This window comes from Hypanus sabinus, chromosome 10 (genome assembly GCF_030144855.1).
Source record: "Hypanus sabinus isolate sHypSab1 chromosome 10, sHypSab1.hap1, whole genome shotgun sequence".
Taxonomy (NCBI): domain Eukaryota; kingdom Metazoa; phylum Chordata; class Chondrichthyes; order Myliobatiformes; family Dasyatidae; genus Hypanus; species Hypanus sabinus.
Window position 1 is genome coordinate 39,852,377 of NC_082715.1, and position 27,560 is coordinate 39,879,936.

The 27,560-nt window shown below is 40.7% G+C and overlaps 1 protein-coding gene across 13 annotated transcripts in view; it reads left to right on the plus strand.

Moving 5' to 3' along the window:
• The window catches only part of LOC132400603 (dystrobrevin beta), a 488,265-nt gene that overhangs the window by 106,076 nt on the left and 354,629 nt on the right, over positions 1–27,560 (plus strand). The gene's annotated exons all lie outside the window — the stretch shown is intronic.

Genomic DNA, 27,560 nt, shown 5'->3' on the forward strand with positions numbered 1-27,560 from the left:
GCAACTGAATGGAAAGCATTTGCAGGGTACAGGGGAATGGGACAAGTGAGAGCTGGCAGAAACAGTATGGACAAGATCTCCTTACATGCTGTAACTGTTCTGTGCTTTTCTAGTAGCATTTTCAGCATCACGGTCACTGTTAACATTTGACACTGAGGGATGCTTTTAGGTATTAAATAATATGGAAGATGATTAATAACATTATTACAATCCCAGATTTAAAGTATGAACATGTTCAAAAATATTTTATTTAAATATGTGCCAATGTGATATTCTAGCTTCCTTCTTGTTAAATAATGGAGAGCATCTTGTGTGCAAGTTTAAACATCCATTTTGAAATTCATTCATGAAATGTTCGGAACATGAAATGAATTGTGATGCATGAACAGCTTTTCCTCGTGTGCATATTAGGAAGTTGGATTACATGCTTCTGAGTATCGGGTGCCTTCATGCTCTGAGGCCAGTCTGCATGCAAAATGTCAGTTGTGCAGCACTGGTTTGATGGAACTGCTGCAATGTCGTATTGTAGGTGAAGCTTAGTATATTCCTTCTGGAGAGTGGATGGTGTGGCTTGACCACTTCAGAATTGTTGGCTAGTGGTAACCATGTACTGTCGGTCTAGTTGCCAGATATACACACCCGTCTCCAGAACACCCGATCAAGTGAGTCGAACTTGCTTCCAACCTGCCTCTCCCCATTCTGACCTGAAGCGATATTTGTTGGTGTAAGTATGCCTCACTAGAACCAATTGAGTTCCCCTGGAAGAATAGTTTCACTGTAGTAGAAGCTGAAGACTTTCCCCTTCTGTGCTTTGTTCAAATGTAGAAAATGCCTCTCATTTTGCTTCTGGTAAACAATGATGCAGCGCTGTATTAGCTTTGATTCCATGATAAGCAGTCGGTTCGAACCCCCAAACAGAGATGGATTGGACCGAAATGGGAATTCAGCTGAATTGCACCCTCCTGGTCAGATGAGGCAAGCCAGTTTGCTTATTACAAAGAAGCTGCCTGCCTTTATTTTTGTGAATAATCACAGCTGCGCTTTCTAAGCTGAAGAAGATAAACAGCTAAATGCAGGCAAGGAGGGGTGAGATACAGTACTGTGCACACGTATATCGCTAGGGTGCCCAGGATTTTTGCACAGCTGTGTATTTGTCATCGATGAGCGGAGAGTGAGTTTGTAACCTGGCAGGAGCAAAGGGTGCTGGGATAGGGTGTGGGACGTGGCAGAGTGCAAGGTCAGGAGGTGGCATGGGTGCAGACACCCTCAGCCCTGAGACACCAGGCAAAGTCATTTCATTCCAAACAATTGGTTTTATTGATCATAACAGATTGTCTTTCTGGTGTTTCCTGCTCCCACCCCTCTCACTTTCTTTTTTTCCAACTATGATTTCATTGTCCTTGTCCCCTTCCCAGTCTCAGTCCACACTCGAGACTCATATAAGAATCAGGTTTACCATCATTCACATGCATATGTCATGAAATTTGGTTTTTTTTATGGCAGTATAATAAGTGCAATACATTTATGCCAGTACTGTGCAGAAGTCTTGGATATCCTAACTATATGAATGTTGTGAAGACTTTTGCACAGTTCTGTGAGTATCTTTAAAACTGTTAAATCTCCTGCAGTCCCATCAAACTGACCAGTAATATCATACCCACAACCACCCCAGCACTACTCACGATTGATATTTGCTGCCTTCTTTCTGACCACAGGTTACATCCTCCTCCCAGCTCCCACTTCTGCCCACCCATCCATAGCACTGTTCTCCCTGTGCCTGCTGATGTCGGGCCAAGACGTCGACTGTACTTTTTCCCATAGATGCTGCCTGGCCTGCTGAGCTCCACCAGCATTTTTGTGTGTGTTGTCTGGGAAACCTAGTGGTTTTTTTTGATATAATAACCAAATAGAGACAGGCCAATCTGTATCTCTGTTAGTGGTTGTTAATTCTATTCTGTTTATTGATGGCACTAAAAGGAGCTTTAAAATTTAATTCCTAATTAATGGAATGTGAAATATTTCTACTTCAAGGTAAACTCAGTTTTAAAACACTGAATTGCACATAGTAAAACAGCGAGTGATAGATAAATTTGTAACGTATAATCCTTCGTACAATCCAATGTATAATCCTCCGTAACTTCCGCCACCTCCTAGGGGATCCCACCACCAGACACATCTTCCCCTCCCCCCCACTCTCGGCTTTCCGCAGGGATCGCTCCCTACGCGACTCCCTTGTCCATTCACCCCCCCATCCCTCCCCACCGACCTCCCTCCGGGCACTCATCCCTGCAAACGGAAGAAGTGCTCACCTGCCCCCACACTTCTTCCCTCACCGCCATCCCAGGCCCCCGACAGTCCTTTCAGGTGAGGCACCACTTCACTTGCAAGTCAACTGGGGTGATGTACTGTATCCGGTGCTCTCGATGTGGCCATTTATACATGGGGGAGACCCGCCGCAGACTGGGAGACCGTTTCGCCGAACACTGGCGCTCAGTCCTCCAGTAGTGGCGGGATCTCCCTGTGGCCACAGACTTCAATTCCACAGACCACTCCCACTCCGACATGTCTGTCCATGGCCTCCTCTACTGTCAAGATGAGGCCACACGCAGGTCGATGGAGCAATACCTCATCTCCCGCCTAGGTAGCCTCCTTCCTGCCGGCATGAACATCCAACTCACAGACCTGTGTTGATACCCCTGCCCCCACTTACCCCTATCCCTATCTATTATTTTAGTCTGGTTCTCTTCTCCCCCCTCACTATAATCTCCCCCCCCAGCCCTACCTTTCTTTCTCTTTTATTTCCCATAATTCTCCACCTTCCCCCCTAGCCCATTTCCTTTTAACCTATCACTTCCCAGCTCTCTACTTCATCCCTCCTCCCACTTCTTATCCCCCCTCAACCATCCCATGTTATTTCACTCCTGATGAAGGGTTTCGGCTCAAAACGTCGTCACTACCTCCTCCCATAGATGCTGTCTGGCCTGCTGAGTTCTGCCAGCATTGTGTGTTTTTGCATAGATTTGGTAGGCCAAAGGGGCCTGTTGCTCTGCTGTATCAGGAACTCTAATTGGTTCTCGCAACTTGTGTTTATAACCACTGTGAGAAGGACTAGCTAACATTGCTCTTCAAAGCATTTGATTTTTTTTTTAGCATACTACAATGTGATGCAGTCAAATGGGTAAAACAGCCTAAATTTTCATATATTACTTCATCAGGAGCCAGATATGGGAAAGTTGCATTGAACAGAAGAAAGCAAGTGTTGTGGAGAGATGAGGCAGAGTGGAGTTTATCAGCTCAGGTAGTAAAGGTGGTGATCACCTAACCACTGGCAAAGGATGAAGATTCAGTTAAGATTTTAGATTAGGACAGTTGTGTAAATTATTAGAATGAAGAAGAATAAAGTTAAAATAATCAAGTATTTTCATCACAAAGAGCTTTCATCTGATAATTTTTGGAATTGAGATTATTGCGTTATGTAGAAAGGATATTGAGAAAGTCTTTAATTTTAAAAGGGCAAAAGCAAGTCTTCAATACTGCAGAGAATTTCTGTACCAGGCAACATTATTTACTTTAACAGCTCTGTTTTCTGCAAATACAAATGCAGCTTAATAGGATGAATTGTTGTTTGGAAATAAATACTGAAAATTAACACTGATCCACCTAACCAAATAAAAACTCATTGCCAGAAAGATAAAGCCAGATTACCAGTCTCTGGAGAAATAGTGCTATTTATATTGGGCAATTGCGCATTATTTTGCCACTGCCCCATTCACATGTCGGCAGTTGCTTTGTCTTTTTTTTATGTATAAATTTGTTCCAATGCAATCAGTATTCAAGAGAATGGCATTTTGTTTTTACCCAGCATTAGATCAAGTAAAAGTAGACAATGTTGGAAGCAATCTAGATCTCAGGCAGCATCTGTGGAAAAACAAATGATGTCAATGTTGCAGGTTAAATCCCTTGATTGGCACAGGTGCTCGTTTGGGTCATAGTATCATTGTAGCATGAAATGCCATTGTGGAACAGTCACTGTAAGCTGGTCAAAAATGTATTAAAGTTAAATTGCTCTACTGTAGCCATGTAACCTGGGTGCTGTGTGCATGGATTGGAAATGCATTGTTTTATTCTATTGTGTTGAGATGCTTGGGAATGTTCGACACATTGAACACTGTTATTTTGTGACTAAGACATTCTAATGGTTGTGATTGTTTTTGCTGTTCATTTTACCATTGTAAGACCTTTAGTTATGTAAGTCTCCTGAAAGCTTTTGATAGAAAGGGTTTTGCTTTTGACAGCAAGAGATTTTCTTTTGTAATGCCAACTTTGCCTTGCCATTGTGCTTTGTTTGAGTAATGAAAAACAAGTTTAGTATCCCATTTATGGTTTATTTGGAGAATGCATTTCCTTGCAGCAATATCTTGGGACACCTTCTGAGGGGTTTCTACCGTATATCTGATCCCTGGCAGGCTTGTGACCAAATAGTTTTTTGCTTCCATTCACTTCAACTCAATTTACTTTCTCCTAATGGAATAATTCACAAGTCTTTTCATATAATCATTTTATTTGACAAAGAAAAACTTTCAGAGGAATACAATCATTGTTTAACAGTTGCTCAATCCAGTGTCTGCAACATTTATGGAGCATCTGGAACAGCCTTTCTCAACCTTTTTGCCCTCAAGGAACTCTTGAAATAATTTTCAGGTTTCAGGGAACCCCAGCTTAAAAATAATATATCTACAGCTCACGGTACGTTAGTGTGATCAGTAAGCTGTAGATATAATAATCTAAAAATAATTGTCAATTCTTTCTTGAGTAGAGAATGTATTTTCAGCCAGCCTTTCTTCGGAGAACTGTTAAGCTTAGCTTACTTTTCTTGAAGATTTTAATTAAAAGCTTTACTGTTATTTTTGAGATTTCAATAGCATTCAAAATATTCAGCAGTTTTACCTGCCATATGCAGATAGGTGTCTTTTCAATTTTACTGGAGCCATTTGTAAATTGTTCGCCACAGCCTAGGCACAATGGAATAAGGGTTAATATAAATAAGAATGGCATAATAAATAAACCATAAAAAATATGAAAACCTCACAATACAATTCACTTCTAACCTATGCAATACACATTTACAACAGTTAAGTCATCAGCTAAGTCACAGCGTGTAAAATTTCCTCCTTTCGAATGAAAATTTCCCTCCAATTTTCTGCTACTTCGGTTGAGTTTGCTCACTCCCTTAGGTCAGTCAGCAGTGCATAAGGGGAAGTTGGGAGGGGTAATTCGGGAGGAAGAGGCTGACATCACAGCCCATGTTGGGTGACTCCATTCAATGCTCAGAAAATGCACACCACATTCCTTATCAGACTACTGTCCTCCCCTCCATGCAATATAACGATCACCTTCAGCCTGCCATCCTCCCCTCTGTGCAATACAACACTCTCTCGCGCTTACCATCAGTCTACTGTCTTCCCTTTCATGCAACACAGCACTCATCAGCAGCCTACTGACCTCCCCTCTGTGCAATACAACACTCACCAATTATCAACAGCCTTCTCTATCTTGCATCAAATACACACGGTCCTACTGTGCACTGCCAGACTGGACTGAGGGACCTCTAACGAGATTGCGAACAGAATCGCCAAGTTGCTGCCCACCACTATTCAATAAACGACTTTTTTTTCAATAAAAAATAAAAATCTTGCGGAACCCCTCGCAATCTCTTGCAGAACCCCGGTTGAGAAACCCTGGTCTAGAGTTTGCTGGTGTACTTGACTGCATGAGAGAAGATGGAATCTAATGCTGAACGAGGAAGCTCAGTACCTACAAGAAAAGCTCCCCTCAAAGCCCCAGTGATCCTGAGGTTTTGCCTTCCTAAGACCATCGAAGAGTTCTCATAAATAACAAACCAGCAAATAAAAAGCTCAAATTTCTTAACAATTTTTCAAACATATTTAAAGGAACAAAATAAAGATTAGGATATTCACAAGAGAACTGTATGATTAATAAACTGCAAAAAAATGTAGAAATCTATGGAATCTTGCGATGATTACCCAAAGGTAATTAGACTTGCACTTTTAAAATTAATTTTATTTTTAGTGCTGTGAAAATGGTGAGCATTACTTTTGGCGTTCAATACTGTTATACCTTATTAGACAAGCCATAATGTTTTCAGTAATTTTTACATTCAGAGTAATTTGTAAAGGACTGCAATTACTTCACTGGTTTCTGCTGACTAAGCGAGGCAAGTTTGCAAGGGGTGAGGACTCATTATTAATTTCCATATTTAAATGTGTATCAGATTCAGGTTTATGATCTGACATATATTGTGAAATTTGTTTACTGGCAGCAGTACAATGCAAGACACAAAAAAAAAATTGATAATGTATGCACCCAACAGGCATTATGCAGAATGTGCTGCACACACACCGTGCTGGAGCATCTCAGCAGGCCAGGCAGCATCTGTGGAAAAAAGTACAGCCAATGTTTCGGGCCAAAACCCTTCAGCGGATCATTGCAAAAGACAATACACTGTGCAGATACAAAAAGACAGAAGAAAAATAATAATAATAAATAAGCGATAAATATCGTGAACATGAGATGTAGAGTCCTTGAGCGTGTCCACAGGTTGTGCGAACAGTTCAGTGATGAGGTTCATTTCAAAGTTCAGTGAACCATCCTCTGATGGTTGAGGGGTGATAACTGTTTACTGAACCTGGTGATATGAGTTCTGAGGCTCCTGCACCTTCTTCCTGATAATAGTAGCAGGAAGAAAGCATGACTGCATGGTCTTATCCATACTGGACCAACTGCCACCACTGGGCTATAAATGTGCAGGAGCAGTGTGTGGTTAAGTGCCTTGCTCAAGAACACTGATGCTGACTCAGTTGAGGCTTGAACTAATGACCTTCAGATCGCCAGCCCAAAGCCTTAACTGCTTTGCCACGCGCCAACACATGGAGGACCCTGATGATTTTTTGCTGCTCTCCTGTGATGACACTTCATGTAGATGTGCTCAGTGATGGGGAGAGCTCTACCTGTGACGGATTGGGCTTTATCCACTTCTTTATGTTGGATTTTCCATTCAGGAGCAGTGGTTTTTACGTACCAGACCAGGATACAGCCAGTCAATATACTCTTCACATATCTTACGCAAGTTAGTCAACGTTTTAGATGTCATGCCATGTCTTTGTAACCTTCCAAGGAAGTGGAGGTGCTGCCGTGTATTCTTTGTATTTGCACTTGTATGTTGGGCCCAGGACAGGTCTTCTGAAATAATAACACAGAGGAATTTAAAGTGCTGACCCTCTCCACATCTGATCCCCTGATGTGGACTGACTTATCAACCTCTGGTTTCCTCTTCCTGAAGTCAATAATCAGCTATTTGGCCTTGTTGACATTGAGTAAGAGTTTGTTATGGCACTAATCTCCCTCCTTCCTATATGCTGACTGTGTTACAAATCTAAACAATGAGAGAATTCCAGTTGAACATATAAATTACAGAATTTTGGAGATGATTTGGCAAGAATATAATGAGTGGAGATGTTTAATCATTTAGAAAGGAAATTTTTTTCTATTGTTGTGCATACGCAGTAAGGCTGTGAAATTATGCAGTGAAGTGAGTGCATTTTCTAGTTCCCTATGGCTTTTTTTTACTGGTGAAATTTTAAGTTGCCAGCTAAGTTTAAGTGTGGCAACAATATTAGGTAAATTGATGCTTGGAGGACACCAAAATCCATTTGGAAAAAGTGAAGAGGTTTGTGTTTTGAGAAAGTTCTAAAGAAGCATTATAAAGGAATTAGAGCTCAATTTAAATCTTTGTGTTTAGAAACAAGGCAAGCTTTTCCAAACTTGGATGATTTGTTTTATCAACCCACTGAGAATAAATCCAGCCACAATTCAACTTTGATACCTTAATCTAAAGTAATCTTTAAAGCTCCTGTAATTCTCTGGCATTTATTTTGTTCCATAATACTTAAATTATTGAATTCTACTGTGAATTTGCTCTATGCATCAAGGTTTTGCACATTATTCTGGTATTCTTATGAGCTTTTTGCTTAATAAAAATGTGCATATTGGTTCAAGACATGCATTGATTCTTTGCTGAAGTTTGTGTCAGTTAATAGCCTTGCTGATTTTAGTTCAGATCACAATTATTTCCAAAAAAATTACTTAAAATATAAGAAGGTTATGCATCACCAGTTATTGTTATAAATAATAATCCTCATCCTTGAGTATTTAAACATAAAGTGGAACGCAACAATTTTCTCTTGCAAGGAATTACTTTGGTCTCAGTCTATTAAGTATTCTAGATTCTCTGCAGATAGATACTTGAGTAAGCTTAAAGTAGGCTCCTGATATGTAAGGCTTTACCTTCCATTGGCTTACTGCCAAACTGGAGGTGCTGATTATTGCTAGGACAGAAGGCTCTTTTGCAGTGTTTTCACAATACTTAATAATCTATATTTTGCCACCAATTACATTGCCATACCTTATGTATGTCAAAAACTAAGTTTGCATTTTAGACAGTTCACTAAAGATAAAAGCAAGTACTATTATATTTGTGCGCACAGAACAAGGGTGTATACAAATTCTAGCTCATGCAATCCTCTTGCAATAAATCAAATTTATTAAGTCATTTAATAAACAATGGCATTGTACTATTACTACTGCTTGCTATGCAGCCACAGTGCAGATGGTGTTCAAGATGTGAATCGTCCATCGCACTGGGCTCTCAGGAGCTTTTATTTTTCACATTGGTTTTGCCATTTACTACTTTATCATTATATATGCATAGGAATGCAGAATAATTGCTTTAGTTCATCAGAGCACCTTCTGACTTATCCCCAAGCACAACAATCTTAGTGATGGGATGATCGGATGAGAATGGATGAAATAAAGCCATTTTTATTAATCTTATCCACTGAGTTCTGAGACATGACTGTGACCCATCTGCCCTCATGAACATTATTGCTTTCAGTTGTTCCAAGGATTTCCCCTGCACACTTTGCAAGAGTCAACTGTTAAAAAGTTGGAGATCTTAGAACTAAAATTGTCAAATTTTGGGCAGATTTGCATATTACATTGGTATCAAGATGCATTGATGCTTAAGCACTGGAGCTAGTGTAGAGCACAACCATCGGTTAATCCTTGGTATTTGATCAGATTTATGAAGCAGATGTCAAGGGAATTATTCTAGATATAAGACTCTTTTTAACTGGTGAAGAAAATTATTTCAATTAATCTGCCCAAGCTCTTTTATCAAACTTGCCTGTGATTGCCTGTACCACTGGAAATGGTGGAAAATGGAATTCTGATATGTTGACCTGAATTTCCGGATTAAGATGGTACTGATGAATCACAGTGGCTTCTGCCTGGTGGCTGATTGAAACAAGGAAATCAACTAGATACTTTGTTAATTTTTTTCTGGCAAGCGATCATTGGAAACCATAATCTGTAATTTCCCTTTGGGCTTGTGGCAGAACCAAGGCAAGGCAGTGGGCCTGTCATTGAGACCAAGGAAGACCCAACTCAAAGTTCAATCGATTTAAGCACCGGGCTCAATTGGAAAGGTTTGCAGACTGAATTGCAAATTTTCTCTACCTGTATCAGGAAATGATTGAGACCATCCCTGAATATCCCTGGCAATGTGAGCTGATCAGAACAAGCCCTTGCGACAAAAACCCTCTCAGAAACTTGGACTGACCGCAAACCCAAGCACCCAGTGCAGCTGTACAGCAATGCTTCTAGTCCTTGGCAATAACTCTGTCATTCAGAAACATCTAAAATGAAATGCATAATCTTTCTTTTTACAATATTTTTATTCAGGAAAAAAAACAAGATTTACAGAGTGCAGCACATAGATACATCTCAACATAACTTGTGTGCATTCATATATTGTAATAAAATTGATCAAAATATTATAGCATAACACATAAAGTTATACCACTCTGTAATCAAAAATTTTAAGATAAGTCATACATCATAAAATAAATTTTTTATATTTTAAAAAAAAGTCAACCCCCTACCAACTACCAAAGAAAAAAGCTGATGGATGACAATGGATAATTAGGAAAAAAAAAGACATATTCACTTAAGAAGAGAAGATAAAATTATACATAAAAGTCTGTGCACTGTTAAACTTTATAAATTGGAAAAGTAATTTAGGAAAGGTCCCCAAATATCATAAAAAGATTGTTTCGAACTTAAGACTGAGCAGTGGATCTTTTCTAAATTTAAATAAGACATAATATCACGTAGCCATTGAAGATGTGTAGGAAGGGTAGACTCCTTCCATTTAAGCAAGATTGCTTTTCTTGCTAAAAGAGAGGTAAAAACTAAAACCTGTAGGTTAGGAGTATTTAAAGTTATATCTTCATTTGCAATAATATCAAACAAGGCAGTAAGGGGATTTGGGTCAAATTGGACTCTTAAAAAGTTGTGAGAAGGTATGAAGTACTTCCCGCCAAAACTTTTCAATTGTAGAGCAAAACCAAAACATATGAATTAAAGAGGCATCTGTAGAGTTGCATTTATTACAAAGTAGAGAAACATTTGGGTAAAAACTGGACAGCTTCTGTTTAGAAATGTAAGCTCTATGAGCCACTTTAAATTGTAGAAGAGAATGACGAGCACAGAAAGATGATTTATTAACCCGTTTAAGAATTTTTCTCCTTAATTCTCCCATTCTCCTTAATTATTTTTTATCCCTTCCATGACGGACAAAGTCTTTAAAGATTGGGATGGACTAGGTATTAAGTGTTTTTGGGACCTGTTTATCTCAGGATCTCTTGCTTCATTTGACCAATTGCCAAATAAATTTGAACTCCCAAAAACACATTTTTACAGATACCTTCAAATTAGAGATTTTCTGCATTTCCAATTAGCTACTTTTCCTGTAGGTCCTGAAAAAAAAACTTACTGGACAATCTTTTAAATTTAAAACCTTTTGTTAATGGTTCTATTACCGGTATCTATAACTTGTTGATTGATTCTGGACAAGACTTGTTAGATAAAATAAAAAAAGCTTGGGAGGATGACCTAAACTGTCAGATTTCTGATGATAGCTGGAAATACATAATCTCAAAATGTTCTAAATTATTAAAAACCTCCTCTCAGATTCCTCCTCCTTCAGTGTTAGCCTTTCCTGTCTATCCCCTCCCAGCTTCAGAAACAAGAGAAAATCTGCAGATGCTGGAAATCCACGCAGCACACACAAAATGCTGGAAGAACTCAGCAGGCCAGGTTGCACTTATGGAAAAAAGTAAGGAGTTGACATTTTGGGCCAAGACCCTTCAGCAGGACTTCAGCAAGTGAAAGCTTTTATGGTTTTATATTCATTGGCATAGCATGTGTTGGAGGAGATCAAATACAGCTATTTACTCTGCTGCACTGGGTTACATTATGAGACAGTTAATTGTATGATAGTCTTCAAAGGTGCCTGAAGCTGCCCAGTGGGTTACTGCAGCTTCTGGAGAGAGCAAAAGGTTATTTTAATGTCTTGCTATTGAAGATGTTTCACCAATCACATTGGAAAGTGGGAAAGTCAGTTTATCAGGCAGTCAGTCTGTCGTTCTTCTATTTTGCAGCTGTTGACTGGTATGACTGAATATGTCCTCAGAGTGGTTTGGTTTTGATCATATTTCACCATTATTATTGACAGTATCTGCAATGGGCTCAACAAAAATTCAGTTGATCTCTTTTCTAAAACACAGCAGCCACAAGTTAGTTCACCAAACTGTGTAGGTTTTGCTCACCAAGACAAGTAAGATCAGGTTTTGGAGGAGCTGTGGAGCTATGAAGATTGATATGGTCTTGATTCTGAGAAAGTATAATATTGAACCAAATGGCAAATGAGGACTCTTGGTAGATATGAGAACACTAGACAGCAGGTTGATGGAGGATAAACCAGTAGTGATTCAGGTTTTAAGGGACAAAGGAAGGTAAAGAAAGAGAATTTTGAGAAAGGTTAAGGAGCAAAGGTTTGTAGGAGGGGAGGAAATGGATTAGGATGTAGAAAACATGAGTATTAGAGGAGTGGGCATTGGAGAACTCAGAGTATGTGAGAGAAATGGATGAATTGGGTCACAAGAGAATGCAGATTCCGAAATATGAAGTAAAAAAAAAAACTGCTGGAGGAATCCAGCAGGTCAGGCATCATTTATTGAGGGTAATGGAAAGTCAACATAATTGGGTTGAGACCCTTCATCTGGTCCTGAAGTTTGAATGTCTATTTCATTCCATAGATGCTGATTTCTTTCAACAACAATATTTTGTTTTGATAGGATGGATAACTGAGTGAGAAGCCACGTTACCATCATGAGAAAATCTGCAGATGCTGGAAATCAAAAGCAACACACTAAATGCTGGAGGAACTCAGTCGGCCAGGCAGCCATCTGCGGAAAAGAGTAAACACTGGATGTCTTGGGCCAAGTCCTGATGAAGAGTCTTGGCTTGAAACGTTGACAGTTTACCCTTTTCCATAGATGTTTCCTGATCTGCTGAGTTCCTCCCGCATTTTGTCTGTGTTACCATGTCAGTATTCATTAGTATTGGTACAGAGCTGAGGGAGAAGAGTGGAATAGTGATTAAGAGGAAAGGATGTGAGGCAAGGTGCTGTTAAATGAGTTAGAAAGAGTTAATGAGTGAATGATAGAATTGGTGGAATTGATTTCTGGTAATAGTGGAGGCTAAGAAAATAATGAATTAAATAGTTAATACCAAACATGGCAGCATTATGCAATGTGATGGGTGGGATGGAAAATATGGGAGTGGAGAGTATTTCTGTATTTTAAATGGGTGGCAGTGGGTCAAAAGGCATGTTTCCAAGCTCTATCTCCTGTTCACTGTATGACACTGATTTGAAAGGCTGTCTTTGTAATACCTGTGGATGAGAAAAATCAATGAGTTTCTGGGGAGTTCTCTGATTTGACAGATGTAATCTGGAAAAGCTGGTTGAAACTGTGGATTGCTGCTGAAGCTCCAGTTGACGATCAGGATAACTGTCTCAGTGCAGTTATGGCCTTTTTGTTTGGTACTTTATTATCTGTGGAAATTAGTCATACTACTAATTGGCACGTTCTTGTTCATTTTGACTCCAGGGTTACAGACAAGAAATAAGAGAACAAATTCCCTGATAATTAAAGATTGTATTATGCGAGTGTTTGAGGAATTATAAAGGATAAAGAGTTTCATTATTTCAACTCCCACAGAAATGGGAAATTGACAGAATAGAGTAGGCATGGTTCTCATTTCAAAACTTAAAGTACATTTATTATCAAAGAATGCATATAGTATATAACCTTGAGATTTGTTGTCTTGTGGACAGCAACAAAACAAAGAAATACCATAGAACCTGTTTAAAGAAACATTATGAGACCATCAGATGTACAAAAAAAAGGAGCAAATTGCACAAGCAGCAGAAAGTGAACAATTAACACAAAACATTGGACAGCAGTCCCCAAAAGTGAGTCCACAGCCACAAGATGGGTAAAGCCAGTCTGGGAGCTGACGGCTGTGGCCAGTTTAGCACTGTGCCAATGGCTGCAGACAACAGTGGCAGATCCAGTTCCGAGCTGAGGTGCCTTGGGTCAAATTGCGTAAGTAGTGAAGTGTGTTCAGAACTGAGAGCATTAAACATCAAACCGCAGCCAAAAGCGAGTCCACAGCCATGAACCACCAAGACGATTGAACCTTGCAGCAAGGGGTCCAAGACTCTCCTGGACCTTCAGCGGGCAGCAGCGAAAGGGAGACTGGCCGAACGCAGGCAGCTGGTGCAGAGCACTCACTTATTTTATGCCTTCACCCTCACTTGATTCTTTAAGCAGTGTGAAGTAATGGAGCTGACCATTGGTTCATATTCCACCATTAGCAATTGACACCACCCCAGCAATAACAGTGGCTACACTCCATGCTGGATAACCCACGAGATCACAGAAGTGCCAGATCGTTCAGCGGACTCAAAAATGTATTCCTAAAAGGGAAATTACAGGCTGTAATCCCATTTCTGTCCTGTACTCCTTATTCTAGATTTGTGTGATATTTTCAAAAATGCCAAGTGTGGATAAAAAGCACAGGTTGGCCCCGCATGGCTGGTTACAGCACTGTGCAGCATCATTCCTCCCTCATTCCCTTTGCACTCTTGATTTGCTGATGAAACTGAATTCCCCACATGCCAGTCACACAGCCTATTGCCCTGAATATGAACCCAGTGATGGTGTCTTACCATTTCTATCGTATGAGGAGGCTCCGGGATTGAGCATGGCCCATAACGGTTCTTATGAATATTGAGTAAGGCATGATGTAGAAGAATACAAGAGCAGATGTGCAGATTGAAAATCAGTGGCAGAGGCTGTGTGACAGTTCAATTAAAACTCAGATTGGATCACGTTCCATGAAACCAAGAAAAGAAAAGAACTGGCAGTACAATCATCAACCCTCAAGTCCCCCCTCCCCGCATAAGAAAAACGAACAAAATTGTAGCAGTCACGTCAGTTTGATTGGAACTGGTGTGGCTGAGTTCATGATCTGTTACTGGAACTCATAGATTTAAGATTGTTTACTGACATTGAGTTACAGACCAGCTCTCTGTTACAGGGGAGGGACTGGGTTGCATTCCTGTAAAACAGCTGCTATCATAATTTTAAACATCAGAGATTCTGCAGTTTCTGGAAGTCTGCAGCAACATATACAAAATGCTGGAAAACTCAGCAGTTCAGTCTGCATTCATGGAAATGAATGATCTGTGTTTCAGGCCGAGACCCTTCTTCCAGACTGGAAAGGAAGGGGGAAGATCCCAGAATGGAGAAGTTGGGGGAGGGGAAGAAGGATAACCAGAGGGTGATAGGTGAAGGCAGTTGGGCAGGGAAGGTAATGGGCTAGAGATGAAGGAATCTGATTGCAGAGGAGAGTGGACCATAGGAGAAAGGGAAGGAGGAGTGGCAAGAAGTGGAAGTGATAGGCAGATGAGAAGTGGTAGGGGGCCAGAGTGGGGAATAGAAGAAGAGGGGAAGGAATTTTTTTACTGGGAAGAGAAATCAATATTCATGCCATCAAGTTGGCAGATGCCGAGATGGAATACAAGGTATTGTCCCTCCACCCTGAGGGCAGCCTCTCAGGGCAGAAGAAAAGGCAGTGGACCAACATGTTGGAACAGGAATGTGAATGCCACTCTCACGCTTTAACGCTGTCCAAAACAGCTTATTCCTGATTTATCTTTTTCTGCAACTGTAGCAATTTATAATTCAATGCAGACCGTGACTGCTGTGAAGAGAAAAGCACAGAAAATGGTGAAAGCTTGCAGTGCATTTAGATCCATATTCTTTATGAAGAATGCAATAGGATCTTACATTAAGATCTGATACAGCTTTAATATTATGAATATAAATTTGGTTTAGTTCAGATATAGATAGGCAAGAACAAACCCAGTGGAGTATAAGGAATGTAGGAGAACACCTCAGAAATAAATCAGGAGGGCTGAAAGAAGGCACGAGATTGCGCTAGCAGAGAAGCTGAAGGAGAATCCTGATTCTCTGGAAGGTCAGAATGGTAGTCCATATGTCGAGTCAAAAGAGAATGGGGGAGATCCTAAATGTTTCTTTGCATCTGTATTCACTCGGGAAATGGATACAGTCTGTAGAAGTGAGGCAAAGCAGCATCGACTTAAACATATTAGAGAGGAGGAGATGTTTGCTATCTTGAGGCAAATTAGAGTGGATAAATCACAAGGGCCTGACAAGTTATTTCCTTGGACCCTGTGGGAGGTAAGTGCAGAAATTGTAGGGGCCCAAGCAGAGATATTTAAATCATCCTTAGCAGCAGGTGAGGTACCAGGGGATTGGAGGATAGCTAATGTTGCTCTGATGTCTAAGAAGGGTTCTAAGAATAAACCAGGAATTGTACGCTGGGGAGCCTGAGATCAGTAGTGGAAAAGTTATTGGAATGTACTCTAAGGGATCTGATATATGACCATTTGGATCAACATGGACTGATTAGGGATAGTCAACATGGCTTCATGCGTGGTAGGTAGTGTATAACTAATCTTGGAGAGGTTTTTAAGGAAGTTTCCTAGAATGTTGATGGAAACAAGGCAATTGGATGCCATCTACATGGACTTCAGCAAAATATTTGACAGGGTCCCGTATGGGAGGTTGGTCAAGATGGTTCAGTTGTTTGGCAATCAAGATGTGGTAGTAAATTGAATTAGACTTTGGCTTTGTGGGAGAAGCCAGTGAGTGTTTGTAGATGGTTACCTCTCTGACTGGAGGCCTGTGACTATTGGAGTGCCACAAGGATTAGTGTTTTGTCCGTTGTTGTTTGTCATCTGTATTGACAATCCGGATGATAATATGGTTAAATGGATCAGCAAATTTACCAATGGCGTCAAGATTGGGGGTGTAGTGGGCAATAAGAAAGATGATCAGACCTTGCAGCAAGATCTGGATCAGTTGAAAAAATGGGCTGAAAAACGACAGATAGAATTTCATGCAGACAAGTGCAAGGTATTACACTTCTGTAGGACCAACCAGAGTTGATTTTACGCAGTGAACATTAGGTCAAGGTAGATTGGGTCATAAAGAAAGCTTTTTGACACATTGGCCTTCATAAATCAAAGTACTGAGTCCAGGAGTTAGGATGTTATGTTGAAGCTGTTTAAGTTATTGGTGAGGCCTAATTTGGAATACTGTGTGCAGTTTTGACCACCTACCTACAGATAAAAAGAAGTAAATAAGTTTGAAAGAGTACAGGATTATTTACCCAAGGATATTGGCAGGACTAGAGGACCTGAGTTATATGGAAAGATTGAATAGGTTAGCACTTTATTCCTTGGTATGTAGAAGATTGAGATGAGATTTGATAGAGGTATACAAATTATGAGTGGTATAGGTGAGATAAATGCAAGCTGGCTTTTTCTCTGAGATTGTGTGGGACTCAAATTGCAGGTCATGGATTAAGAGTGAAAGGTGGAAATTTTAAGGGGAACATGAGGGGGAAACTTCGCTCAGAGGGTCATGAGTGTGAGGAATGAGCTGCCATGGAGGGGTATGGTCCCGGTGCAGGGCAGTGGTTTGACATGGACCTGTTTCTGTGCAGTACCTGGATTAAATGGGCCTGTTTCTGTGCAGTACTTTTCTGTAACTCTATAGTATTCAAAATCTTGGAACTCAAATTTTATCTTGCAGCTTGACAGACCGATATGTACAAATAGGACTGGTTAGTCAGATTTATTGCTACAGATTAATCAGAAATCTAACTTGCTCTAATTGTTAGTTCTGCAAGATAAATATTTTAACTTCAGTGAATTAAAATAAAAATGTGAATATTCTTCCAAGATTGTTCTTTGTTGAGTCATTCTGGATTAATATTTGTTCATTATATCATATCTGAGATGCACAGATTCTGTCAGGCAGATTTCCTTTTGAATTTAGAGGTGTGCTTGCTTACCGCAGAGACATTGGAATGCATCTTTGGCTGCACTGTGATCGCTGCTGTCCTGCTGCTTACTTGGAGCACGTTGTTTCTTCCGGTGTGCATCAGGAGTGAGGGTTCTGTTGGGGGCCTGGATCCATCTATTGGTCAGGCCAATCCAGGGCACCGCAGGTCCTCTCTGTGGCTTTGACGCAAAGACATTTGCAAGCACTAAAAGTTATGAGGGTTCTCTGGAAAATAAACCTCTAATATTCTAAACTATTTAAAACGGTTTTATAAATTAAAGACAGAGAAAAGAGCCATGTTCTTTCTCACAGGCGTACTTGCAGAACAACTTAGAAACATTCTTAAAATAGCTTAATTAAATTAAATGAAAAGCTCTATTTATTTTGCTCTTGGCAGTCCATTTTCCCCATTCATTTTAATGGGCCTTCTGTATTATTGCCAGGCCAAATCTGGTCCAGGCTCGCTGGGCAACTTTCCCAGCCTGAGTGTTGGAAAGTCTGCAGAAGTTGTTTCTACCTTGTTAAGATTCCACATTGGAGTCGAGAGCCAGCATTGTACTCAGTGCGAGCCTGCATTCGGGCATGGCTTCGGTGTACACTGATCTGACAGCAAGTCTGGGGAGATCTCTACAGATTTAGCTCCTGGATGGCTTGCAGGGAAACACGGTGCCATGTAGCTAAATGTTCTCTATAATAAAGAGAAAATGCTGGGAATGCTTAGTATCTCAGGCAGTGTGAATAGAAAGTGAAACAGAGTTAACGTATGAGGGGTATTTGACTTGAAATGTTAAAACTCTGAGTCAGTACACAAATGAATCCTTCAGCCCATCTCATCCAGACTGATCTGAGCTAATTCCATTTGCTTGCACTGGGCCCATATCTCTCTACTCTTTTTTTTAATAATAGTATTTTATCACTTCCAGCAGTAGTTCTTTCCATACAGCCTCTATCCTCTGTGGAATACTTCCTCCTTTCTTTCCCTGAAGATCTCCCCTCTCAGTTTGAACCTCTACTTTTAGGCTTCGCAACTCTAGGAAAAAGACCGCTAGTGAAAAAGGTGTTCTCAACTTATAGCCAGTTTAACTTGTCTAGACTTTGGATTGAAAGCAAATCATAATTCTGATCCTGTAAATGAGGGAGAGAAACAGTTGGTGCAATAATTGCTTGTACTCTGTGATTCATCTATAGTGATTGCAACAGTGCTCCTCTTCTGAAGAAATGGAAGCCAATTTTGTGTACAAATCAGCTGGGTCCCTTCAGACCTCGAAACATCCCAGTCTTGCACCAAAATACTACACAGCAATTTTTGCTTTTTTCAAAAAAAAAGAATGTGGATAACTTCACAAGGTTCCTACAAGTTAACGAGTGTGTTTTAATAATTGGCACACACTGCAGCCACAGTGCTTTGTTTGGTCAGCAGAAAGTCATATGGTCTTTTTGGTTGTGGGTGATGTTGAGATTTTGGAACGGTATTGATGCTGTTTCAATTAAAAGGTGTAACATTTTAAAAGTCGTTTCTGTTTTTGCAGGATTATTTTAAATTTAATTTACATATATACTTACTGTAATTCATTTGTTTACTTTTTCCCAATATTTATCATGTCTGGCAATGTATTGTTGCTGCTAAGTTAACAAATTTCATGATGTATGCTGGTGATTATTAAACCTGATTCTGATTCAAGGAAAATTTCCACCACACTTCTGTCTTCTACCTTGTAAATGGTAGTAAGGTTTCGGGAAGCTGTTTCAGTGCCTGCAGGATACCCAGCCTCTGACTGAGGCTACATCCACGCTAGACCGGAGAATTTTGAAAAGGTCAGTTTCGCTTAAAAACGATAGGCGTCCACACTAAGCGTTTTTGAAAATACTTCTGTGCACGTTAAAACAGGTATCTTGGTGAATCTCCTCCTACTGCACATGTGCAGGACACATCTACCGAAAACAGGCAACATGTTTGATGTCGAATCTTGCCGTGAAAGTCTTGGTGTGCGTTTGTCCAGTAACAGACTAGAAAAACTTAAACGATGGACAACTGTTGGCTCTCGTGCAGGAGGACTTAAAATTTTTTAAAAACACATATACTGGAGCGTATGGAGGCAACCGACAGGGAGTTCACGGACAGTATGACCCAGCTGAACATTGAAAAACTGACCATCTCTATTGCATTTATAAAACATGTCTACATCGGTGTTATCTTGTATTTCCATACAATGTTACATTAGGCTGTTACACATCTATTGTCAGAGAAGTACTTGCATAAATAGGTATGTAACCCCCTGGGTCACCTCAGGCTCGCTCAGCTTGTTCTCGTCTAGGGGGAGCAGCCTTCGGCCCCGCCAAACTGGGTAATCAGCTGGTGTGGATGCTATGTGATGTCCCCGCCTCGCCCAAAAACAGACAGTACACCATAAGCGATTAAATGAGTACAATTTATAAAGGTTACTATAACTAAGTGATTAGTAATGATACAGTATATATGAAGAGAAAAAATAAAGAAAAGGTGCCAAACTTATCAAAGTCCAAACCACTTCGTGCACAACCGTTGGAGCTCAATTACTGAAGTCTTCTGGCCACCATTTGATCCCCTCCGAACTCCTCGACTCGCAGCTCAGGACCCTCCGAGTGGTCAACCAAGCACATCTAGCTTCATCCCCCCCTCCTCGGAGTACCTCCTTGCCTCGGACCCCTGCATGGGGTCTCTTCCTCGCCCAGCTTACAGCATTGTGTCCTCTCTCTCAACCCCCTCGCACCGATCTGCCCAAAAGCCCGTCAACAAAAGCTTACAGACTCAGAAGAAAGAACATTAATAGCCATTTGGTTTACAAAGGAATACAATTCTCGTTATCAGTAAATTAGCATTCCTGCTAGTTAACAAAACAAAGAAGCCCTTTTGATTACATACACAGTAACAAAGAAAAAAGAAGAAAACCCCTTTACAGGTAAACCACCTTCATACAAGCAAGGACAGAGAACAGGGCAAAGTGAGTATACTTATTTATTTAGTAAGTTATGGGTCAAAGTATTTGGTGAGTACAGTTTTCTCTTCTGGCTTCAGTCTCGTTGCCGTCTGTTCTGAACTTGTTAGGTTGCATTCAAGAAAACAATGAAATGGCGTGCTGCCATCACCATCTGTTCCGGTAGGTCATGACGGTGTTTTTAGATTTCTCCGGTTACCCTGTCCACACACCTCTGCTCAATCTGGCATTTTTAAATTTATATACTCTGGAGGGCGTTTTAGAAAAGCTCCGTTTTTGGGGGAGGAAAACACCGTTTCAGTGTGGACAGAGGGTCAGAATGAAGAGGAAAAACTTTGGTTATGGATTTATCCGGTCTAGTGTGGACATAGCCTGACTTTGGTTGTCACAGTATAAAAGAGGCCGGTCCACTTGAGTTGCTGGTGACGGTGACTCCCAGATTGTTGTTGGCAAGGTATTTGTATAACCATTGAATAGTAAGGGTAGTTGGCTATGGTTTATCTCTTAGGAGAAGGCCGAGCACTTTGGTATAAAGTTTACTTGTCCTACCCGGTTGTTCCATACCCCCATTTAGCATGACTTTATCCACTTGAAGCTTCTTTGCAGCAACATCATGACTCATGTTCCCACCTAGTGTTGTGTCATCAGCGAAACACAGTATTGTTGCATTTGTTCCCCTCAGCCAAATTAAAATAGTGCGTAGGTGAGCTCTAAGCACTGATCTGCCAATCTGAGAAATACACATTTATTTCAATTCTTTGCTTTCTGCTTTCTCAGTATCTCAAAACTTTGTTTTTGCTTCCATATATGCTTGTCCAGATTTATCAACTCTTAATCCTTTCCCTTGTTTTCTTAGCATTTCAGGTGGGCTTCATTGTAGTAATGGACAGCTCTCTTCCATTTCCTCCTTGTGGGTCGGGCATTTTGTTCATTGGCAGAGTCAAAGGTGGAGCCTGGGGCATTTCTTTTACATGTAAAGCAGAATTCATACCACCTTTATTGGATATTTTCTGTTTGATTTGTTCACAAATGTGGTTTATTAATTCATTGATCTTTGATCAGACTTATTAAAGATTCAGGTTCACAATTGTTTTGAATGCACGAACTGCTGAGTAGACATTCATAGGTCTCCAGCATACGAATTGCAGTGGTGATTGTAATGCACTTTATTGCTGACCCTGGTCCATAAACTGCCTGACTTCAATAATAACATCATGAACATATTTCTGAGAAGAAACTAAAACTGTGAATCCATTTTCAGAAAGGCTGCTAACACTAATTGTTCATGCTTTCTTTAGGATCAATTTATAGACTTTGGGCTTTGCTGGGATGCCAGAATTTATTGCCAATCTCCCACTAGCCTGGAGTAGGTGGTGCTTGCTGTAGTCGTGATGAAGGAACTCCCACAGTGTTGTTGGTGGGAGTTCCAGATTTAGATTTGGTGACAAAGCAGGGTTAGTGATTTATGTGGGAGCTTGCAGTGGTGTAGGAGGTAAATGTTTTAGATGGTTGATGGAGCATTAGTCAGCTAGGCTGCTTTGTTGTGGATGCATTGAGCTTTTTGATAAGTATTGGAGCTGTACTCGTCCAAGCTGATAAAAGTGTTAGATTTCTTGTTTTTGCACATGGTCAGAAGGTGTGGATGGTCTGTTTGTGCTCAAATTTGGACATGATATGCATGTACCTGATACTCTTCACTTTCTGGTACATGGTGACATCCATGCTGTTAATGGCAGAGGACTTACAATTGTAAGTTGTAACATTGCTACATCTTGGGGACGTTCTTAGCCTCAAACCCTATGGATTTTGAGGAGTGCCCCCAAAGAATGAATGACTGTTAAATGTTAGAACCCCAAAGCCCCCCCGGCTCCCCTTCCTCCCGCGCATAAGCCGCAGCAAGCAACGATCCCCCTTCCCCCTGCTGGCAAAAAAAATATCGGCACCCGCCACCAAGCGCTCAAGCGTGAGCAAAACAACGGCAAAGGCACAGATTTGCAGTACTCCAAAGACTACTTGTTCACTCGGTATTCAGCATACCACAGGCTCTCTCCCTAATAAGGGAGAAAGAGGTGTCTCCGTTTCACAGCAAGAGGGGAGACATAACAAACAACTCGCTAGTTCACGATTTTAAAAGTCCATTGTGTCGCTTTTTCTGAGCTCTGTGCCCGAAGATCTTGGGTCTCTAGGCACATAACCTTAGACCTTCCATCTCCCTTGACACACCGATCCGCCGGTCTCCAGAACCACGAGATCTCGGCCCTCTGAAGGCAAGCTGAGCTCTTATGCTGAGCCCTTAGGGTGTAAAATAACGGCCAGTCGTGAAACCCCGAGAGCAGTCCCAATCCCGCAAAGAACCGTAGTCAGTGTGTAACTCCAGTTCAGGGTCTTAAAAGAACCCTGAATGGGAAAAATGGAAATAGAGCTGTTTCTGAAGATGCGAGCAAAGGAGTCACCATTAGGCGCCATTAATCATCCTAAGCTCCTCCTCCAGCTTTCAGTTTAAATTTCATTAAATATTCCTTTTACCTGAGTTACTCAGCAATGAGTGTTCTCTTTTCAGATTATATATTTAAGTCATTAAAATCTTGTGCATTTAAAACAAAATGATCTGTGCTCATTTTATGCCAAGTGATTGGTGCACATCTGTTCTTTTGCATTGTTTGGAATTTTCTGTGCTGATCAGTTTTTATACATTCCTAACACTGTCTGCAGTTATAATATGGCCACAGATTCAATGAACCTTAAGCTAGAAATTATTTCAGATTTTATTGGAAGTATTCATTTCATCAATGTGCAATAACATTATTTCAAAAAGAATATAATAAATTGAATATTGTAATTTACCTTACATTATCAATCTTAATGAGATTCAATTAGAATATTTAATTGGGGCATTGATAAGTCAACTGGCAAAGAGCTGACGTGGAAATATTCTGCACAGTACATTTTTAAAAAACTGCTAGAGAGCAGTTTCTCTTTTGATTTGTTCTCTGGGACAATAGCACAGATCTGTTCAGTAGGTATCTTACTTTGTCGTCTGACATTAACATAATTTTGGCGCACTGATTCTGCACCAATAAAACCAAATTAGCACTAAGTAGAATTGCTACACTAGATGCGCCATGCAAAAGGTCTAAATGTAGAGAATAAAGAAAGATCTATAATTTAATACCCTGCTAAAATCAAACTGGAGTCTTTCTGAAAGAAAATTGAATTGTTTTGTTTTCAAATGTTTTCTCTGCAGTACTTCTGTCAATCATTTTTTCACTTTAAAAGCCTTCTAAATTACAGAAGACAGAAGTTCGGAAGTTTTAAATTGTTAACAGAATTTGGCTTAACGATCCCATAGACACAGCTGTTTTCATTTTCACGCTTTACTGAGGGGACTTTTGTAGTTTGAACACACTTTCTTGAATACCTTCTCTTTTTCATGGTGAAAAACTGATAAGATGGCATTCCAATTTGTGGAAACTGCAGCTGAGTATTACAACTAATCCACTGTGATTGTAATAAGAGCATTTATGACCAAGTCCTACATTTAATTATAGCCTTGTACAGACATAAAATAAAACAAGTCTTGGTTATCATATATTCATTGGCAACAAGGAAGCAGTTCATGATAATTCAGAAATAATTTGATGGGCTATCGGATCGTGTACGTCCTGAAGCAAAAAACTAACGATGCTGGAGGATGACAGTGGGTCAGGCAGCATCGTGGAAGGAAATAGACAATCACCATTTCAGATCTTCTGGACTAGAAGGGCTAAGAGGCGATGGCCAGTGTAAAGGAGGAGGAGGTTGGAGCTGTTTACCTTTGATAAGCTGTTGACCAAAACTTGCTTCCGTGGAGACTTTCCTTCGCAAATATCATTAGCTCCAACTGTTCCCACATGTCTGGGTGTTGTGGAACAGAGGGATCTTGGAGCGTGGGTACGTGTTTCCAAAGGTGGTATAGAAGGCTTTTGACTTGCTGCCTTTATAGGTTAGGGCACTGAGTATAATAGCTGGGAGGTCATAGTTCGGTGTACTCTGGGGAGTCTGCCTTGGGATGTTGTGTTCTCCTTTGGTGCAGGTGGGGCAATGTTCTGGGGCTAGAGGGGTTGTGGGGGAGATCTACAAGTACGTTAGCAGTACTTGAGGAACTGAGTTGTGTGCAGAAGTTGGACGCACTGGGACTTTGTTATTTGAAGCATGGGAGATTGGGTTTGATCTTATAGAGACCATGAGGGGCAAAGAGAGGGGTGAGTGCCCTCAGCTTTATTTTTCTCCCTCGTGGTTGAAGAATAAGTACTTGAGGTTATAGGTTGCAGCTGGGAGGTGAAAGATTTAATAGAAATTTGAAGATCAACTTTTTTTTACACACAGGGTGGTAAGTGTGTGGAATGAGTTGCAAAAGGAAGTGGTTAAAGCAGGTACAATAATGAATTTTAAAAGGCAGTTGAACATATACATGGATTAGAAAGGCTTAGAAAGTTGTGCTGTCAAATGGAGGGGACATCTTGATTGACATGGAGGAATTGGGCTGAAAGGCCTGTTTCTGTGCTGTATAATTCTGACTTCCTGTCCAATACTACACGCAGTCCACAAGTGTTTAAATGCTGCTGATATTGAAAGGTGAAAGGTTAACAGGAACCAACTGGGTGAAACTGCAGCCATCTGGAGTGAAACCACAACTATGACAACAGCTTCTAATTGGAACATCACTTTCCAGTCCTTCACAGCTGGCAGAAAGCACTTCTGGCACCTTCCTGCTTCCTTCCAGACACATCAAATTCAATCATGTGTGAAATCCAGAAAATTCTCATTGTTCTGGTACAAGGGATTTCTCAACAAAACCCATTGGAAACACTGACACCTTCAATTTAAGCCATCACTGATTTGATATTGGAACTGCATATTTGAATGTAATGCTCTTTTCTCGTGCCCTTAAATATGTTTCCTTTATAACATTTTGCAAAGCTGGCCCATGATCTGAATAAATAATGAAATAGGCAAGAAGAACCAAACATTTATTATTATTAATAATATTATTATGAACATGAGAAATTCTGCAGATGCTGGAAGATCAAAGTAACACAAACAAAATGCTGGAGGAGCTCAGCAGATCAGGCACCATCTATAGAAATGAATAGACCATTGCCGTTTCAGGCTGAAACCCTTTATCAGGACTGAAATGGACGGGGAAGATGCCAGAATAAATAGATATGGATGGGAAGGAGGCTAGCTAGAGGGTGATAGGTGAAGCCAAGTGGATTGGGAAACAAAGTTTGGAGGAGAAGGAATCTGATGGGGGTGGAGAGTGGACCAAAGGGGAAAGGGAAGGAGGAGGGGACCTGGGGGAAGTGACAGGCAGGTGAGAAGAGGTAAAAGTCCAGAGTGGGGAATTGAAAAGAGAGGACGAGTAGGGAAAGAAAACTAATGGAAAGAGAAATCGATATTCATGCCATCAGGTTAGTGGCTACCGGATGGAATGTATGTGTTGTTCCTTCACCCTGAAGCAGGCCGCCCCTTGGCACAAGAGGAGGCCGTGATCTGCCACGTCGGAATGGGAATTAAAATTAAAATATTTGGCCGCCAGGAAGTTCTGCTTTTGGTGGATGGAGAAGAGGTGCACAACAAAGTGGTCCCCCAGCTCACAACGGGTCTCACCAATGTAGAGGAGGCTGCGTTGAGGGCACAGGACACAATAGATGACCCCAGGGGATTTCCAGGTGAAGTGTTGGAATCCGCTTGCTGAGATAAGTGACGGGAAATTAGTGGAGAGGGACGAACGGACAGGGGAATCGTGGAAGGACCAATCATTGCACAAAGTGGAGAGGTGTGGTGGTGGGGGTGTGTGGAAAGAAGTAGAGGTAGGATTATTTTTTTTCTCAGCTCAAGCTGGTAAACCTTGAGGTATGGGCACAGTCAAGCACACTTATTTTTCAATTGCTGGGAACTTTCGGACTATTCTAGTGGTCTTTAGTGTTGTGGCTTTCTGAAGATTTACATAAATATTGCTGTGCAGGACAACTTGTGCAATGCTGTTGTGTAGTGACTTTGGAATGATACCAGTTGTAGATATTACTCTGGGGACAATGTACATCCTGTTCATGTTCCATAGCCTTTCAGTTCGGCTTATTTCTGATGGGTTTCACCTATTGATTTCTGTATGTTATATGTGGTTCCATTAAGGAAAGTTGTTTTTGCTTGTTTATCCTCTATTATATCTGCATTGCCCCATCAATGGATCAGCTGTAATATAATTTGCAGGACTGACTCTAAAACTGGATCAGGCCTGTATTTATAGTAAGGTATGAGTCTTTTATGAGTTTATACTTAAAAGGAGGGTTTTGGTGAATGAAGTTTGCAACCTTATTGTGTCTGTGTAAGTAATCAGATTGAATTAATCTGCTACAGGATCCTGTACAGGTAATGTGTTCACACAAAATGCTGGAGGATCTCAGCAGGCCAGGTAACATCTATGGAAAAGAGTAAGCAGTCGATGTTTCAGGCTGAGACCCTTCATCAAGACTTCCCAGCTCTTTACTTCACCCCTTGCCCTCTCCCCGATTTCAGTTATTACCTACGACCTTGTGTTACTTCCTCCCTTCCCCCACTTCTGACTCTGACTTCTCATCTTTTTCGTCCAGTCATGATGAAGGGTCTTGACCTTAAACATCGACTGTACTCTTTCCCTTAAGTGCTGCCTGGCCTGCTGAGTTCCTCCAGCATTTTGTGCGTATTGCTTTGATTTCCAGTATCTGTAGGTTTTCTCTTGTTTGTCCTGTAATGTGTTGCATTGTTTCTGGTTCCTCTTGGCATTTTCTGCAGTTATCAGCTTGAATTTGTTGGTCTTATTATTATTATGTCTTTATGATAATTGTTTTAACCACCTGGTCCTGTATGGCCACAAGGAAACTCTCTGTTTCTGGGAAGAGGTCTCCAACTCTGAGCCAGGTGTTCGACGCTTCCTCGTCGACATCTAGTCTGCTCAGGTGGGGGTGAGGATGTTTCCCATCAAGGGCTATGCTCTTCCATTTGTTAGCTTTTAGTTCAGTAGTGATAATTTCTTCATTTTTCTGGGTTGCGCTTTTGTTTTTAGTGGTGTGTACTTATCAGAATTGGACATGTTTGTGTAGCATGCTGAATCCTGTTTTTGTTGATGAAAATATATCCTTTG